Source organism: Daphnia carinata, chromosome 10 (genome assembly GCF_022539665.2).
Source record: "Daphnia carinata strain CSIRO-1 chromosome 10, CSIRO_AGI_Dcar_HiC_V3, whole genome shotgun sequence".
NCBI lineage: Eukaryota > Metazoa > Arthropoda > Branchiopoda > Diplostraca > Daphniidae > Daphnia > Daphnia carinata.
The window spans coordinates 605,018-623,684 of NC_081340.1; the positions used below are offsets into that span (position 1 = coordinate 605,018).

Consider the following 18,667-nt stretch of genomic DNA (forward strand, 5'->3'; position numbering starts at 1 on the left):
TGACGGGATTTTCTCTAATGGTCTTTTTTGGCATTTCGGGAACAGGGTTTTGGGCAATGTTGGGTTCTTGGTTACGTTTCAAAGTTGGGCAGTTGTAGCTAAATTGAGTCTCTTCGTCGCAAAGTCTGCAAGTAGGCTTTTGTCCATCATACTTTACCATGGCACGATAACTGCCAATGGTAATGTATGATGGAATGTTTTTGTCAGCGTTATTCGTACTTCATTTATCCAAATCCGCAACGATCGATCATCCAAGTGGAAAGGACAGGGTACAAAACTTCATCCTCTACCACTCGATAGCGTTCCCACCGAGCGTCAATTATGTTCCCATATTCCTTAAGAGGTGTCTGAACTACTCCCAAATCAAGGTTCTGTGGAATTCCTGCAATTCAAACAAATTTCTCTTGAATATCGCTATCCCTTATGACTACATAAACTTCTTTCCCCTCCAATTCGGCCCTGACGACACCACTGTGTCGGGACAAAAAACTTGAGGTGTATGCTTCTGAGGTAAACGTAATTGGGTTTGAATGGAACAGTTGGAAATCTCAGGGGGTCTTTTGATTTGTCAGTTTCTAGCGACCTGGTTTCTCGTGTCTAGAACAGCTACTAAGCCTAAGAGATCTTCTGCCTCAACCTTCAAATTAACCTATAATTCAGTTCCAAACCAGCACAAGTACAATTGATTTATATAGTTAAGGATATTGGACTGGTAACCATCGCGTTCGGTCAACACAAAAATGCAAACAAATAAAATTCACTTTCTTTAAAGAGGTCACTTTTCTCACGGAAATGTACCATACCTTTTGTGTTCTCGTTTTAAAAAACCCTTTAGTTGGAAGGAGATGAAATTTCAAAACTGACCACTAGGTGGCGTTTTAGAAAATACTAAAATTCACCGCGAGATGGTTCGTACTTCCCTGTGATTCATTCAAAAACGGCTAGGTGGATATAAAAGTTTTGATGCCAACAGCATCCCGTATTCCCAAGCGGTCACCCATCTAGGTACTAACGGAACCCGACGTAGCTTAACTTCCTGGAGCTGACGATACAAGGTTTGTTCTACGTGGTATGGCCGTTGACAATTCAGTTCCAAAATAAAATGAATACACTCCAGTAATGTCCATTAAAACCAGCACAAGTACAATTGATTTATATAGTTAAGGATATTGGACTGGTAACCATCGCGTTCGGTCAACCACAAAAATGCAAACAAATAAAATTCACTTTCTTTAAAGAGGTCACTTTTCTCACGGAAATATACCATACCTTTTGTGTTCTCGTTTTAAAAAACCCTTTAGTTGGAAGGAGATGAAATTTCAAAACTGACCACTAGGTGGCGTTTTAGAAAATACTAAATTCACCGCAAGATGGTTCGTACTTCCCTGTGATTCATTCAAAAACGGCTAGGTGGATATAAAAGTTTTGATGCCAACAGCATCCCGTATTCCCAAGCGGTCACCCATCTAGGTACTAACGGAACCCGACGTAGCTTAACTTCCTGGAGCTGACGAGACAAGGTTTGTTCTACGTGGTATGGCCGTTGACAATTCAGTTCCAAAATAAAATGAATACACTCCAGTAATGTCCATTAAAACCAGCACAAGTACAATTGATTTATATAGTTAAGGATATTGGACTGGTAACCATCGCGTTCGGTCAACCACAAAAATGCAAACAAATAAAATTCACTTTCTTTAAAGAGGTCACTTTTCTCACGGAAATGCACCATTCTTTTTGTATTTCGTTTTAAAATACCTTTAGTTTATAGAAGATGAAATTTCAAAACTGACCACTAGGTGGCGTTTTAGAAAATACTAGAATTTACCGCGAGATGGTTCGTACTTCCCTGTGATTCATCCAAAAACGGCTAGGTGGATATAAAAGTTTTGATGCCAACAGCATCCCGTATTCCCAAGCGGTCACCCATCTAGGTACTAACGGAACCCGACGTAGCTTAACTTCCTGGAGCTGACGAGACAAGGTTTGTTCTACGTGGTATGGCCGTTGACAATTCAGTTCCAAAATAAAATGAATACACTCCAGTAATGTCCATTAAAACCAGCACAAGTACAATTGATTTATATAGTTAAGGATATTGGACTGGTAACCATCGCGTTCGGTCAACCACAAAAATGCAAACAAATAAAATTCACTTTCTTTAAAGAGGTCACTTTTCTCACAGAAATGTACCATACCTTTTGTGTTCTCGTTTTAAGAAACCCTTTAGTTGGAAGGAGATGAAATTTCAAAACTGACCACTAGGTGGCGTTTTAGAAAATACTAGAATTTACCGCGAGATGGTTCGTACTTCCCTGTGATTCATCCAAAAACGGCTAGGTGGATATAAAAGTTTTGATGCCAACAGCATCCCGTATTCCCAAGCGGTCACCCATCTAGGTACTAACGGAACCCGACGTAGCTTAACTTCCTGGAGCTGACGAGACAAGGTTTGTTCTACGTGGTATGGCCGTTGACAATTCAGTTCCAAAATAAAATGAATACACTCCAGTAATGTCCATTAAAACCAGCACAAGTACAATTGATTTATATAGTTAAGGATATTGGACTGGTAACCATCGCGTTCGGTCAACCACAAAAATGCAAACAAATAAAATTCACTTTCTTTAAAGAGGTCACTTTTCTCACAGAAATGTACCATACCTTTTGTGTTCTCGTTTTAAAAAAACCCTTTAGTTGGAAGGAGATGAAATTTCAAAACTGACCACTAGGTGGCGTTTTAGAAAATACTAGAATTTACCGCGAGATGGTTCGTACTTCCCTGTGATTCATCCAAAAACGGCTAGGTGGATATAAAAGTTTTGATGCCAACAGCATCCCGTATTCCCAAGCGGTCACCCATCTAGGTACTAACGGAACCCGACGTAGCTTAACTTCCTGGAGCTGACGAGACAAGGTTTGTTCTACGTGGTATGGCCGTTGACAATTCAGTTCCAAAATAAAATGAATACACTCCAGTAATGTCCATTAAAACCAGCACAAGTACAATTAATTTATATAGTTAAGGATATTGGACTGGTAACCAACGCGTTCGGTCAACCACAAAAATGCAAACAAATGAAATTCACTTTCTTTAAAGAGGTCACTTTTCTCACGGAAATGTACCATACCTTTTGTGTTCTCGTTTTAAAAAACCCTTTAGTTGGAAGGAGATGAAATTTCAAAACTGACCACTAGGTGGCGTTTTAGAAAATACTAGAATTTACCGCGAGATGGTTCGTACTTCCCTGTGATTCATCCAAAAACGGCTAGGTGGATATAAAAGTTTTGATGCCAACAGCATCCCGTATTCCCAAGCGGTCACCCATCTAGGTACTAACGGAACCCGACGTAGCTTAACTTCCTGGAGCTGACGAGACAAGGTTTGTTCTACGTGGTATGGCCGTTGACAATTCAGTTCCAAAATAAAATGAATACACTCCAGTAATGTCCATTAAAACCAGCACAAGTACAATTGATTTATATAGTTAAGGATATTGGACTGGTAACCATCGCGTTCGGTCAACCACAAAAATGCAAACAAATAAAATTCACTTTCTTTAAAGAGGTCACTTTTCTCACGGAAATGCACCATTCTTTTTGTATTTCGTTTTAAAATACCTTTAGTTTATAGAAGATGAAATTTAAAAACTGACCACTAGGTGGCGTTTTAGAAAATACTAGAATTTACCGCGAGATGGTTCGTACTTCCCTGTGATTCATCCAAAAACGGCTAGGTGGATATAAAAGTTTTGATGCCAACAGCATCCCGTATTCCCAAGCGGTCACCCATCTAGGTACTAACGGAACCCGACGTAGCTTAACTTCCTGGAGCTGACGAGACAAGGTTTGTTCTACGTGGTATGGCCGTTGACAATTCAGTTCCAAAATAAAATGAATACACTCCAGTAATGTCCATTAAAACCAGCACAAGTACAATTGATTTATATAGTTAAGGATATTGGACTGGTAACCATCGCGTTCGGTCAACCACAAAAATGCAAACAAATAAAATTCACTTTCTTTAAAGAGGTCACTTTTCTCACAGAAATGTACCATACCTTTTGTGTTCTCGTTTTAAAAAACCCTTTAGTTGGAAGGAGATGAAATTTCAAAACTGACCACTAGGTGGCGTTTTAGAAAATACTAGAATTTACCGCGAAATGGTTCGTACTTCCCTGTGATTCATCCAAAAACGGCTAGGTGGATATAAAAGTTTTGATGCCAACAGCATCCCGTATTCCCAAGCGGTCACCCATCTAGGTACTAACGGAACCCGACGTAGCTTAACTTCCTGGAGCTGACGAGACAAGGTTTGTTCTACGTGGTATGGCCGTTGACAATTCAGTTCCAAAATAAAATGAATACACTCCAGTAATGTCCATTAAAACCAGCACAAGTACAATTGATTTATATAGTTAAGGATATTGGACTGGTAACCATCGCGTTCGGTCAACCACAAAAATGCAAACAAATAAAATTCACTTTCTTTAAAGAGGTCACTTTTCTCACAGAAATGTACCATACCTTTTGTGTTCTCGTTTTAAAAAACCCTTTAGTTGGAAGGAGATGAAATTTCAAAACTGACCACTAGGTGGCGTTTTAGACAATACTAGAATTTACCGCGAAATGGTTCGTACTTCCCTGTGATTCATCCAAAAACGGCTAGGTGGATATAAAAGTTTTGATGCCAACAGCATCCCGTATTCCCAAGCGGTCACCCATCTAGGTACTAACGGAACCCGACGTAGCTTAACTTCCTGGAGCTGACGAGACAAGGTTTGTTCTACGTGGTATGGCCGTTGACAATTCAGTTCCAAAATAAAATGAATACACTCCAGTAATGTCCATTAAAACCAGCACAAGTACAATTGATTTATATAGTTAAGGATATTGGACTGGTAACCATCGCGTTCGGTCAACCACAAAAATGCAAACAAATAAAATTCACTTTCTTTAAAGAGGTCACTTTTCTCACGGAAATGCACCATTCTTTTTGTATTTCGTTTTAAAATACCTTTAGTTTATAGAAGATGAAATTTAAAAACTGACCACTAGGTGGCGTTTTAGAAAATACTAGAATTTACCGCGAGATGGTTCGTACTTCCCTGTGATTCATCCAAAAACGGCTAGGTGGATATAAAAGTTTTGATGCCAACAGCATCCCGTATTCCCAAGCGGTCACCCATCTAGGTACTAACGGAACCCGACGTAGCTTAACTTCCTGGAGCTGACGAGACAAGGTTTGTTCTACGTGGTATGGCCGTTGACAATTCAGTTCCAAAATAAAATGAATACACTCCAGTAATGTCCATTAAAACCAGCACAAGTACAATTGATTTATATAGTTAAGGATATTGGACTGGTAACCATCGCGTTCGGTCAACCACAAAAATGCAAACAAATAAAATTCACTTTCTTTAAAGAGGTCACTTTTCTCACAGAAATGTACCATACCTTTTGTGTTCTCGTTTTAAAAAACCCTTTAGTTGGAAGGAGATGAAATTTCAAAACTGACCACTAGGTGGCGTTTTAGAAAATACTAGAATTTACCGCGAAATGGTTCGTACTTCCCTGTGATTCATCCAAAAACGGCTAGGTGGATATAAAAGTTTTGATGCCAACAGCATCCCGTATTCCCAAGCGGTCACCCATCTAGGTACTAACGGAACCCGACGTAGCTTAACTTCCTGGAGCTGACGAGACAAGGTTTGTTCTACGTGGTATGGCCGTTGACAATTCAGTTCCAAAATAAAATGAATACACTCCAGTAATGTCCATTAAAACCAGCACAAGTACAATTGATTTATATAGTTAAGGATATTGGACTGGTAACCATCGCGTTCGGTCAACCACAAAAATGCAAACAAATAAAATTCACTTTCTTTAAAGAGGTCACTTTTCTCACAGAAATGTACCATACCTTTTGTGTTCTCGTTTTAAAAAACCCTTTAGTTGGAAGGAGATGAAATTTAAAAACTGACCACTAGGTGGCGTTTTAGAAAATACTAGAATTTACCGCGAAATGGTTCGTACTTCCCTGTGATTCATCCAAAAACGGCTAGGTGGATATAAAAGTTTTGATGCCAACAGCATCCCGTATTCCCAAGCGGTCACCCATCTAGGTACTAACGGAACCCGACGTAGCTTAACTTCCTGGAGCTGACGAGACAAGGTTTGTTCTACGTGGTATGGCCGTTGACAATTCAGTTCCAAAATAAAATGAATACACTCCAGTAATGTCCATTAAAACCAGCACAAGTACAATTGATTTATATAGTTAAGGATATTGGACTGGTAACCATCGCGTTCGGTCAACCACAAAAATGCAAACAAATAAAATTCACTTTCTTTAAAGAGGTCACTTTTCTCACAGAAATGTACCATACCTTTTGTGTTCTCGTTTTAAAAAACCCTTTAGTTGGAAGGAGATGAAATTTCAAAACTGACCACTAGGTGGCGTTTTAGAAAATACTAGAATTTACCGCGAAATGGTTCGTACTTTACTAACGGAACCCGACGTAGCTTAACTTCCTGGAGCTGACGAGACAAGGTTTGTTCTACGTGGTATGGCCGTTGACAATTCAGTTCCAAAATAAAATGAATACACTCCAGTAATGTCCATTAAAACCAGCACAAGTACAATTGATTTATATAGTTAAGGATATTGGACTGGTAACCATCGCGTTCGGTCAACCACAAAAATGCAAACAAATAAAATTCACTTTCTTTAAAGAGGTCACTTTTCTCACGGAAATGTACCATACCTTTTGTGTTCTCGTTTTAAAAAACCCTTTAGTTGGAAGGAGATGAAATTTCAAAACTGACCACTAGGTGGCGTCTTAGAAAATACTAGAATTCATCGCGAGATGGTTCGTACTTCCCTGTGATTCATCCAAAAACGGCTAGGTGGATATAAAAGTTTTGATGCCAACAGCATCCCGTATTCCCAAGCGGTCACCCATCTAGGTACTTTTTTTTTTTTTTTTTTTTTTTCATCCAAAAACGGCTAGGTGGATATAAAAGTTTTGATGCCAACAGCATCTCGTATTCCCAAGCGGTCACCCATCCAGGTACTTTTTTTTTTTTTAAATTTAAAAACTGACCACTAGGTGGCGTCTTAGATACTAGAATTCATGGCGAGATGGCGAATGGCCTTTTTTTATATTGCATTGTTTGTTTGTATTTTCCTAATTATCTTAAAAACCATAAATTAAAATTTGAATTATTTTCTATTTGTTTTTCTTTTAATTTTAAAGAGGTAATAAATTCATTCATAAAATTTTCCTTTTTCCTTTTTTTCCACAAGATAATGCTTAGGTTCGCTGCTAAAAAAATTGCCTTATTTTGCTTTTGTTTGGTAGTTTTGGGGAAATCTAATAAATATAGTTGTTTTAAATTTGGGTAAAAATTGTTTTCGTATACTTTTGATATGCGTCTTTGAATGTATTTAACTGCTGGTTTAGTTACTTTACATTGAAATAAATGTTGTATTGTTTCTAGTTCCTCACATCGGTCACAGGTAGATGAGGTTTTTTGGTTACATTTAATTAATCTATCTTTGGTTGGGAGTATATTATGGATTTGCATAAATAGATGTTCTTTTTGCAAAGGTGTTAAAAATTTTTGAGTTATTGCTTTAAAACCTGGTTTAAAATTAGTATTTGGATTTTTTGTAATTATCTTAGGGTTTTTTTTTACTTCAGTGACTAGTATATGGTATATTTCTTTGGTTTTAATTTCCTGGGTTAGTATTGTTTTTTGTCCTATTTTGTGAATATCTTCCACAACATTTTTTAAAAATAAAGGAGGTTTATCACAGATTGGTCCAGGTGTTATATCTATAATTTTTCTCAGTTTAAATCCTAACCAGTAACTAAGCATTTTCCCATTTTCGCTTTTCGGGTTTTTCGTTAATTGAACAATCAGGTTTTCTAAAAAAAGGGAACGATATTTCATTTGAACATTGCTTATGTTTAATCCTCCTTCATCGGTTGCAAGGTAAAGTTCATCTTTTGCTAATCTTTCTAATTTGTGCTGCCAAATAAAATTTTGTCCTATTTGCTGGAGCTTCTCCGTGTGCTCCCTAGGTATAGGTAAAATTTTTGCCAGGTGAAAGGATTTTGGAGATATAAAAGTGTTAAAAAATATTGCTTTTTGTTGTATGGTTAAAAGCCTGTTGAAAGTGTTATGTAAACTTTGTGTTACTTTCCTTAATATCAATTTACAGTTCTGTATTATTGTTGTTTCAATGTCTCGGTACCAAGTGATCCCCAACATTTTTATCGATTCTACAGCTGTTATCCATGTCACTGGTGTTTCCCCATTCTTCCCCCATGCTCCTAATCCTAACATATACGATTTATTTTTATTTATTTTTGAATTTGTTGCCTCTTCAAATTCCGTAACACATTCTTCCAGTTTTTTCAGGTCATCATAATGGTTAATAAAAATCGATACATCATCTACGAATGCGGTTATTTGATGACTAGATTTTGCAATATACACTGGGTTTACCTTAGCTTTGAGATGTTTTAAAAAGGGTTCAATAAAAATGATATACAAATGCATTGCTAGAGGACATCCCTGTCTTACCCCTCTTTTTAGTTCTATTTTTTCTCCAAATTTCCCATTTACAAATGCTATGCTTATTGAATTTTCGTATAAAATTTGTATGTATTTAATAAATAGATCTTGAAAACCCATATTCTTCATAGCTTCATATAAAAAAGTTCTGTCTACCATATCATAAGCCTTCTCAAAGTCGAGACTTACTATTGCTGCTGCACTTGGCTTATGTTTACTTACAACCAGGTTTGTGTTTTTTCTACTGGTATTTCCATCTGAAAACCACTCAATTATATTTCTGTATGTTGATAGATTCTGGGTTATATTTCTATTGTTTATTCCACCGGTTTGTTCATGACTTATTAGTTGCGGTAAAATATTTTTTAGTCTAATTGTAAAAATTTTTGCTAAAATTTTATAGTCACAGCATAAAAGAGTGATTGGTCTCCAATTACTAAGTGATTTCCTGTTTCCACCTTTGTGTATAAGTGTCAATATACCAATTTTTTGGGATTTTGTAAGTTGTTCTGTGTTTAAAATTTCGTTAAAAAAAACAGTAATTTCGTCTTTAAGCAGAGGCCAAATTTTTATATAAAATTCAATTGGGATCCCATCTATTCCCGGTGATTTATTTTTCTGTAATGAACTTATTGCTTCCCAGATTTCTTGCTCTAATATTTTCTTGGTAAGTTCTTCATTCATTTCTTCTGTAACAGTTTGCTTTATATTGTTTAAAATTTCTTGGCGTTTTCCAATGTTATAATTTTCTAGGGTATATAATTTTTTATAAAATTTATGTATTATTTGATGAACATCTGAATTACTTGATGCTGTGTCATTATTATCAAGCGACTCTATTTTTCTACCTTCTCCATTACTTTTTTCCTTGATTAAGTTTGCCACTGTTACTGTTTCATTGTCTATTGGTTGGTTCAATTTGCCTCTAAGTTTTTTCCCATCTTCGTTTTTCAAATGTAACGTTTTTAATTTATTTTTTATCAAATAATATTCTTCCCAGTTTTTGTAACCGTCGTCGATTTCCGCTTTTACCTGTTCTAAACACTTCATGTAAAAAAACTTCAGTGAGTCCCTCTCTTTCTTGAGCAGCTTCGAATATTTTTGACTTATTTTTTTAAATTCTTCCTTTACCTCTTTTTCCCACCAGTCAGTTATTTTTACATAATTTTGCTTCCTCCTTTTAGCTGTTACGGCTAGTTTATTCAAAATTTCTTGAAATTCAGGTTCATTTAAGATGCTTGAATTTAGTTTCCATATGGTTTCTCGTTTTTCTTTGTTTCTTTCATTCTTCCTTACTTTGAGTAAGACTGCTGAATGGTCACTATAGATAAAAGGAAGGATTTTACATTCTTCTATTTGTTTCTTTTTTCGATTTGATATATAAATTCTATCGATTCTTGATTTTCCGTTTGGACTGATGTAAGTAAAGATTATGTTTTCTGGGTTTTTTATTCTGTACGAGTCGACTAGTTTAAGTTTTTCTACGAGATTTTTTAATTGCTGATTTATTTTCTTTTTTTTTCCTTCTCTGTCCTTTGGGTCTGTTATGCAATTGAAATCCCCCAGTAAAAATATATTTTCGTCCTTTGCTTTTAAAAAACACGGCAAAGTACGCATATAAAATCTATTTCTAGTTGCTGCTGTCTCATTTTGTGTTGGTGCATAAATATTTACTATTATGAAATCATTAAATTCTACCCTTAAAATTCTACCATCTTCAGCTTTTTCTACCTGTTTTACCATTAAAGATTTTTTGTGTATAATTATTGTTCCTGATCTATAATTTTCGACATTGTTATTAATAATTGCTTCATATTCGTCTTCAATAAATTCTAGTTTATTTACATTTGTTTCTTGCAGTGCTAAAATATCGGGTTTATGTTTTCCTAAAAATTGACTTAGATATTCTTGTTTTTTTCTGCATTTTATGCCATTTATATTAAGAGAAATAACTTTGGTCATATGTTGCTAGAAATAAAAACAGGAATAAAATTTAAATCACTGGTGTAGTATTGTCCTCAAAATAAAGCTCTTCGGGGTTTTCTATCAAATTATCTTTTAAAAAATCTGCTTTATTACCTTTTAGTTTTTCATTCAGATTCTCGTTGCCTTTGTTGGGAGTTTTAATGGCACATACTTCATTTGCTATTGTCTCATTACGGGATAGGGTTTGTAATTCTCGTTGGGATTTGCCAGAGCAATTTGTTCCTATACCTCTACGGGACTGCTCGCTATTTGGTTCTTCCTCATTTAGGTTTTTTTCTGGAAAGCTAATGGATTTTGTGTTATCTGCGTTACCGTCTTCGTAATGAATATTCTTCTCGGATTTATTTTCAGTTTCAATCCCTAGGTCCTGTTTTGGGATGTCAGATTTCTTTGTAAATCTTTGTCGGCAATTTAATAGGTTTGGTTGAATTTTTCTTATTTTTTTCCTTAGTTTACTTGTTTTAATTTCTATTTGCCCTGACTTTTCAGTTTGTGTTAATACTCCTGATGTTTTTTTTTTACCGTCATCTTTCGACCCGTTTCTTCCCCTTTTTTTCTGTTGTTGCCATTCTTCTCCGTCCGAGTCTGTTGTTTCAAATTCATCTTCTTCTCTTACCTGATCTCCCTTTCTATTTTCTGATTCAGAATCTTTAACTATTTCCTTCAATGTTTTTATTGCCAGGGTAATAGCGGGGTTTGTTTCCAATACTTGGCTATACGATTTTTTTCCTTCTTCGCAATGCCTAGCATCATGCAATTCAGAATCGCAACGAGCACAAGTTTTTGTTTGTCCGGAATATCCTACTGCCAATCTCATCCCCATTATGGATACAAAGGAGGGTATATTTTTCTTCACAATCATTTCCACAACAAGTCTTTCCCGTTTTGCTTTTAATAATTCGAAACCCGGTTTTTCCCATTCTATTTGACGTATGTCCCCATATTGCTCAAAGGCTGCGTGGATGTACTTAAAATCCAATTCATCTGGAACATATTTTACTTGAATTTTTTTCCATGGACTTCCTGCCATTATAAGCGGGATTAGGTATTTTTTCCCTAGTTTTTCAAACTCTATTCCTTTGGAGTGCTGCTGAAAGAAAGTTTCAAACAAATCTTGGTTTTTGAATTTTGCAACAATTTGCTTTGTATGATAGTGTAAATCAATGACCGTTAGTTGATCATCCACTATTCCAAGTCCCATAAACCATCTATGTATTTCAATTTCCATAGGAACAAATTCTACCTCCTTGAAACAAAAAAAAGGGTTCTCTCTCGTTTAATTTCCATTATTGCTATATTTATGATTTGTGCGTGAGTGTGTATATTTATTTTTTTAATTTTTTTGTTGAATATTTTTGTGCAATTAGATTAGTTTTAGAATATCTGATGAGAATGAATGAAGAAAGGATTTAGATTGTGAAGAATGAAAGAGGAAAGAAATTTACAAATGTACAAGAAAAAGGTTTAAGTTTAAGTATATAGTCGAAATAGAGAGGAAGTGGAATTTGATAATTATGAACATGATTTGTTGTAAGTTGGGAGTTCACGCTCAATAAAAATAAGACGGCTCGAGCGGCGAGTTTGTGTCTTAAACTATATATATTCACACACACTCAAGCATACACAGTTTAACACACGAAACAATAGGTTACATACACGATTCGCGAAGGGAAGCCAGCTTAAGCAAGGCACCTTCTTGTAGGTCTTCCTGTAGACGGGCGCAAAAATAGACTGCCTCGGCTAGGCTCAAGAACGTCTGCTTGCCCGCTACTACCGAACTCTCATCTACAGTCATATCCAGAGTAGGACGGGAACAACATGGGGGTATATAACATTGACAAGAGTGTAGCACTGTAACATACTGTAACAGATTAAAGGTACTTATGTTTGAACAAGAGAAAAAAATGAAAAAAAAATGAAATAGACAAACAAAATTTTTACAATTTTTACTTGAAAAGCAAAAATAATATAACTTGTGAAAAGAACTACGTGAGATAGATTGTAACGAATATCTATGAAAAAGTCAAGAAAAAGAAAAATTAATGAAGAGTCGTCATGGGAGTTGACAAAAGTTAAAAAGTTTGATGCCAACAGCATCCCGTTTTCCCATGCGGTCACCCATTTTTTTTTGTAAATAAAATAATCTTTTATTTTCGAGTTACATTCCTGATTTCATTGAATTTTAAACAAAAAAATAATAAACAGTTTTTCTCCCTGAGATGCAGACGTTATTGGGGCAGACTATCACAAATTTGGCAAACTGGCAATTACTACAAAAACAAAACAAAAACAAACAAATGTAAAGGATTTGATGGTTGGATAGTAACAATAAACAAAAGTAAACAAAACTATTTGACATTTCGAAAGAGATAACAATAAGCAAATATAAAAATAAATTACATATTTAGGTAGAGAATTAGTAAAGAATGACAAAAAAAATCAAAAAACTAAATATGAGCTAAAATGTGAGACTTTATATAAAACAAGAAGAGAGGGGAATTATCTAAGGAGGACAAAGTTTTTTCCATAAGCTCTCTACTTCTTCTTTTCGTGGGATCCTTAGATGGGCTCTTGCCTTCCTGGTGAGGTAGAGGTATGCAGCCAGAAGAGTAAATGCTTGCCGGAGATTACCTTTCGGCCCAAAATGGCCACGAATCAAATCTTCGTTTGTCGAACTGCAGCCCATTCGACGCATAGAACCTTCCAACCAGCTCCAAACGGTGAGGCGTGCAGGACACTGGAACATCAGATGCTCATCGGTTTCGGGGTATTGGTGGCCGATGGGGCATAACGCGTCCTTGGTGGGATCCAACCGATGTCATCTGGTCCTGGTAGGGAGAAGTCGCTGGTTGAACACGAACATGGTCACTCTAATGTTGCTAGGAAGGGCTGCAGTCTCCTTCTAGATTCGTGGCCGAACAAGATTAGGCCTCAGGATCTTTAGCTTTCCCATTGTGGTTCCCTCCAGAATCCAATGGTTATATGTTTTTCGGTGACTCATTGGGAACGAAGTAAGAACGATAAGTTACATGTTTCTTCGGCGTTTCTACTTTACCCATCCATAGGATCTTCCGGACAGCCTTTGAAATCAGGTCAGCCATACTTTAGTTGCATGGTAGTACATGTGCAATGAACAGAGTTCTGGAGAGAGCCTTCGACTTGATGAAAATTACCCTCTGGTAGAGGTTAAATCGTCGACAGGCATTCTCTCGCAGAATACCATTTAGAGAGCCGAATGCATCATTTCAGACCATATCAGCACTCTCGGCTATAGAGTGGGAGAATTTAATTCCTAACAGGGACAATGTTGATGGGGTCACAAGCCACTAAAGAGGCCAAATCAATCTAAATCTCCAAGTCCCAAGTCCCAGGGCTTTCGTTTTCTCTTTATTCATCCTTGCCTTTGTCCACTGACAGAACAAGCCAAGGACTTGCCCTGCCCTGGTAAAATCTTTGTCATAAGAAATGAAAATTGTTACGTCATCAACAAAGACTCACTGACAGTGAGTTTTCCATTAAATAAGGATACACCCTGAAGAACTTTAGATAAGCGCACAAGTAATGGCTCAACGTATAGGACGAAGAAATGGACAAATAGGGGGCATCCCTGGCGAATCGACTGAATATCATTAACCACCCCAGCCACCTCCGACCCGTTGAGGATTGACATTCCCGTTGCAGAATACATAGTCTGTAAACAACGGACGAAAGTTGTGGGATAGCCCATGATATCCAGAATCCTCCAGAGGACTTACCTGTTTACCAGGTCGTAGGCCTTTTCAAAGTCAACTCCAACAATGGCAGCGCCCATACCCCGAATCGAAAAGTTGGAAGAGCCATGGCATACCATGATGCAGACTCTCGTGCATAGAGTGCAACAGAGAGAGAAATGAGGATGATGAATGGTGGTGTGTGAAAGGACGCGCACTTTATTTCTGGTTTAGGGGAGAGACCGACGAGACAATTGAAATCTTGACAGAGGACAAAGAAACTGAGACAAATTTTTCTTGATGAGAAAACGGAACGACTTGCTACTGTCTGTGTCGAGACTTAAAACGAGCCTACTGGTCACCCTCCCAAAAAGAAAAACAAAAAAGAAAAACAAAAAAGGGCTCACTAAATTTGTACGTGCCCCCTACAGCTCTGCCCGCGAGGGCAGCACCGTAGGTGTCATACTCGGTCCTCAACGTATCTGATGATGTCTCTGTAAAGACTTAAATTAAATAGAGAGTTTCCCTTTAAAGGATATGATTAGCCACTAGGTGGCGTTAAAGGTCAACAGAAAAAATTAGACGTATCCAAAGCTTTGTCGGACTATGTTTTTACTACAAACAACATATTAAAAATTTCGCTTAGTTAGCACAACGTTTGACGAGACCAACCAAGAAAGGGACACCTTTTATTTAGGAAGGGACCCAACAGGCAAATTTCCTAGCGTTGAAACAAATGTTAATAGCGGCTCCGATTAGCTCACCCAGATTAGGAAGCACCGATGATAATCATGACGGACGCCTGTGGATATGGCATCGGATCAGTGCTGTCACAATCCAAAGATGGGAAAGAATATCCATCGACGTATGGCAGTAGACTGTTGTCAATATCAGAGATAAACTATTAAGAACTAAGGAAGAAGGTAAAAGTTAGAACTAATTATTAAGAATTAAGAGAATAATTAAATTATTAAATTAAGAATACTAATTATTTCTCAATTATTAAGAATACTAATTATTTCTTAATTATTAAGAATACTAATTATTTCTTAATTATTAAGAATACTGTTTATTCTTAAAAGTACTAAATTAGAAAATTTCGAATATTAAGAACTAAGAATTAAGAATGTCTAGGTATCATCTGGAGTTTATAGAAATTCCGCAGTTTTGTGTGGGGTTGCAAAGAAATAATTGTAACGGAACATGAAGCTGTCTGCTGGGTTCGGACAAAAATTGATTTAGCAGGACGATTAGCACGCTGGAGCTTGTGTTTATTAGAATTAGACGTTGAGATCAGATACAGGGATGGTAAACTACATTCCAACGCCGATTGTCTGTCTCGTTACCGAACCTCCATCACTGAAACGGAAACAGATGGTCGGTGCATAGCTATTGGAACGGTACAATACACCCAAGCGGACGTTTTATTAGTAGATAAAATTACTGGATCTCAGAAAATTGGAGAAAAATTATTGAAAAAATGGGATCACAAAGATGTGCTGCAAGGTGCTTTTCGTTGGAAGAAGAGAAACTTTATAAAAGAAAAGCGAAATGGGAAAAGCAGTGGCTACTACTATGTGTCGCTCCCGAATATAAACACATAGTGTTAACAGCAGGTCATAATGACAAGTATTCAGGTCATATGGGGAGCAAAAAAACACTACAGAAAATTACGCATCAATTTTTCGGGGATGATATGGCGAAGGAAGTGATAGAGTCCCACACGGCGCATCTCTTTCCTGGGAGCCTCCTAAAAGCCTCCTAAAGCATACCATTGAGAAGTAATGAGGAAGGCCACAAGAAGCTGGAAAATTGTGGAGGAACATGCCAATATTTTCAATTCAAGATATTGTTGGTGATATGCTCAGGAGTGCTTTAGGAGATCCCTCCATGAAAGCTTTTTCAAAGACATATATGTCTAATAAAATAAAATTGTTAGATAATTTTAATTTTGGGGTTTACCATTGTTTATTCAATAAATTATTAAGGCGGCTGTTTTTCACACGAATGAAGAAGACAATGTGTGGGTTGCAAAAATTAATCGCTAACGTTAATAAACTAACAAAGGCAACCAAAAGAAATGATTAAAAACACAAGAGGTCGAGCACTACAATAAGTGAAAAAAGTGGCCGAGTTCAAACATACCACCTAAAATATGCCTATGGAATAACGTATTGCACCTCCTCCGTTACTGGACATGTAATTTCATGGCATTTAATAAATAATTAATAAAATACTATTAGAGCAAAATCAGAATATGTAAGAGCTGTATATTATGTAACGATAGTAGTATGAATTAGTGAAACATTAGTGCAATTGGAAAAGTTTGCTATGACCACATTAAGTGCAATATAAGTAATAAATATTTCTGATTTCGCTCTAATAGTATTTTGTTAAATGAACTCTATTAAATACAATAAAGTTCATGTTCTCCTGTGATTTTAATGAAAATAGCATAAGAAAAAAAGGTTTTGTGAACCATTTAAGTAATGAGTTAACACCATCGGTATTGTAAAAACGAAAATGGATATAAGCCGATGCGTTTACACAACACATTGCCTATCAGATTGGTGGCTCATCGTTCCAGTTGGAACAATTTAAAAAATGGGACTATCTCTAAATAGAAATAGGACTAGTGCCTTGAAAAAATAGGACTGACCTGAAATATTTCAAAAGTCAGTCCTATTTCTCCCAGTCCTATTTCACCGCCAATCCCAATAAAAGTTTTAGAAATTGAATAAACAATTTCCTATTGTCGTTTAATATTCATTCATATTTTAATTACATTCAAATGCTATAAAACTTATATAAAGTCGCTGGGTATATCGAAGACATATGACTCAAAACAAACCCGGAAAATGTCGAGTGGTTTTCGATTTACGTGCGAAGAGCCAAGGCGTCTGCCTTAACGATTATTTGTTGAAAGGACCGGACTTCCTAACAAGCCTCATCGGCGTGCCTCTACGTTTTCGCCAATTCGCCGTACCAGTCGTCGCAGATGTCGAAAAAATGTTCCACTAGGTCCGGGTCCGCCCATCAGACGGGCTGGCCTTTCGGTTTATATGGCGCATGCCTGGTTGTAGAGATCCACCAGATGTGTACCAAATGGACGTCCACTTATTCGGAGCCGCCTCGTCACCTGCTGTCTGTTCTGATGCATTGCGGCAAGCAGTTCGAGACGGTTAAAACGCTGACGATCTCATGACTCAAGTTACTCGTCATTTCTATGTCGACAATTGGTTGGTGTCCGTGAATGTATAGCTAAGTTACTTAGTAGTTTACGTGGGTTATTTTAGGATATGGGAAAATGCGGAAAAAACTATACTAGACGGTACTATGGAAACGACACATGAATGAGCTCGTGTGCTTACATCGCTAAGGGGTAAGACAAATTTCCGTTATAAAGACAAATTTTTTTTTACAAATCTACTACAAATTGTATTTGTAGTCATCACAGATTTTAGATGGGGTTCATGTCTTTCAGAAAATCTTATGTCCGACCGACAGTCTGGAACAAGGGCCGGGATTTGAAGAGGAAATTCGGGTGAGACCCGGGGGACGGAGACACAGAAACTCCAGGCGAAGAAATCAAGCCAAGTCCCGCGACATAAACAAACCTACCGTGCATCGGACTAAAGAGTAAGCTTGGCAGGAGAAAAGACCGTCCGCGCCGCTTAATAAAAACCCGGGAGCCCGAAATATGATATTGAAACATGCTAACATATTCCCCATCTATGTAGAACGGTCTCTAGCAAGAGAGGACCGAACCATACACCAAGAACCAACGTAAGAAAGAAGAATAGTAGCCGCCAGGGAAATCCTTCAAGTATCGGGAGGGGGGGGGGAAACTGGAATATCGTAGGAAGGGGCTATCCCGCGGTCAGGAGAAAGAAGAGTCAGCGGCGATCTCCTGACCGGTGGGTTTTTGTATGGGTATATATAAGGGCCGATTAGGCCTAAGTAATACACTCACGTTTTTACACCGAAGCCGCTCACAAGTCTCTGGTAATTATTCTTAGTATTTTCTTTTGTTGTCCCTCGCTGTGTTGTTGTTGTGCCCGACGTTCTCCGCCGTCCGCCGCCTAGTGTAACGAAGCCATGATAAAATACAATCTTTGAATTAGATTGTGTCTGTTTGTTGTTCTTGTCAATATAATTATATGTTACGTCCACTGCCCTTCTTTTGATAAACTACGTCTTATAAATGTCCTACTTCAAGTGTTGATGCCCTTTCGCCGAAATCTATTTTTATATTATATTTGACATCCTGCTTGTTGCTGATTGGATGTGCTAGATGCGTAAGACATCGCGCCATGCATTTCCATGAATACGAAATGCGTGTGCGACATTCCGCATCCGGAGTCATTTGACGGAAATGCTATGTT

The 18,667-nt window shown here is 37.2% G+C and overlaps 12 pseudogenes; all 12 read right to left on the reverse strand.

Moving 5' to 3' along the window:
* Nucleotides 1-964: 964 nt before the first annotated feature.
* LOC130689362 (5S ribosomal RNA) lies at nt 965-1,083 on the reverse strand (annotated as a pseudogene).
* A 346-nt stretch (nt 1,084-1,429) lies between these two features.
* On the reverse strand, nt 1,430-1,548 carry LOC130689346 (5S ribosomal RNA; annotated as a pseudogene).
* A 345-nt stretch (nt 1,549-1,893) lies between these two features.
* Nucleotides 1,894-2,012, reverse strand: LOC130689357 (5S ribosomal RNA; annotated as a pseudogene).
* Nucleotides 2,013-2,359: 347 nt separating this feature from the next.
* Nucleotides 2,360-2,478, reverse strand: LOC130689364 (5S ribosomal RNA; annotated as a pseudogene).
* A 348-nt stretch (nt 2,479-2,826) lies between these two features.
* On the reverse strand, nt 2,827-2,945 carry LOC130689323 (5S ribosomal RNA; annotated as a pseudogene).
* A 347-nt stretch (nt 2,946-3,292) lies between these two features.
* On the reverse strand, nt 3,293-3,411 carry LOC130689324 (5S ribosomal RNA; annotated as a pseudogene).
* A 345-nt stretch (nt 3,412-3,756) lies between these two features.
* On the reverse strand, nt 3,757-3,875 carry LOC130689325 (5S ribosomal RNA; annotated as a pseudogene).
* A 347-nt stretch (nt 3,876-4,222) lies between these two features.
* On the reverse strand, nt 4,223-4,341 carry LOC130689326 (5S ribosomal RNA; annotated as a pseudogene).
* Nucleotides 4,342-4,688: 347 nt separating this feature from the next.
* LOC130689327 (5S ribosomal RNA) lies at nt 4,689-4,807 on the reverse strand (annotated as a pseudogene).
* Nucleotides 4,808-5,152: 345 nt separating this feature from the next.
* Nucleotides 5,153-5,271, reverse strand: LOC130689329 (5S ribosomal RNA; annotated as a pseudogene).
* A 347-nt stretch (nt 5,272-5,618) lies between these two features.
* Nucleotides 5,619-5,737, reverse strand: LOC130689330 (5S ribosomal RNA; annotated as a pseudogene).
* Nucleotides 5,738-6,084: 347 nt separating this feature from the next.
* Nucleotides 6,085-6,203, reverse strand: LOC130689331 (5S ribosomal RNA; annotated as a pseudogene).
* Between the last annotated feature and the right edge of the window lie 12,464 nt (nt 6,204-18,667).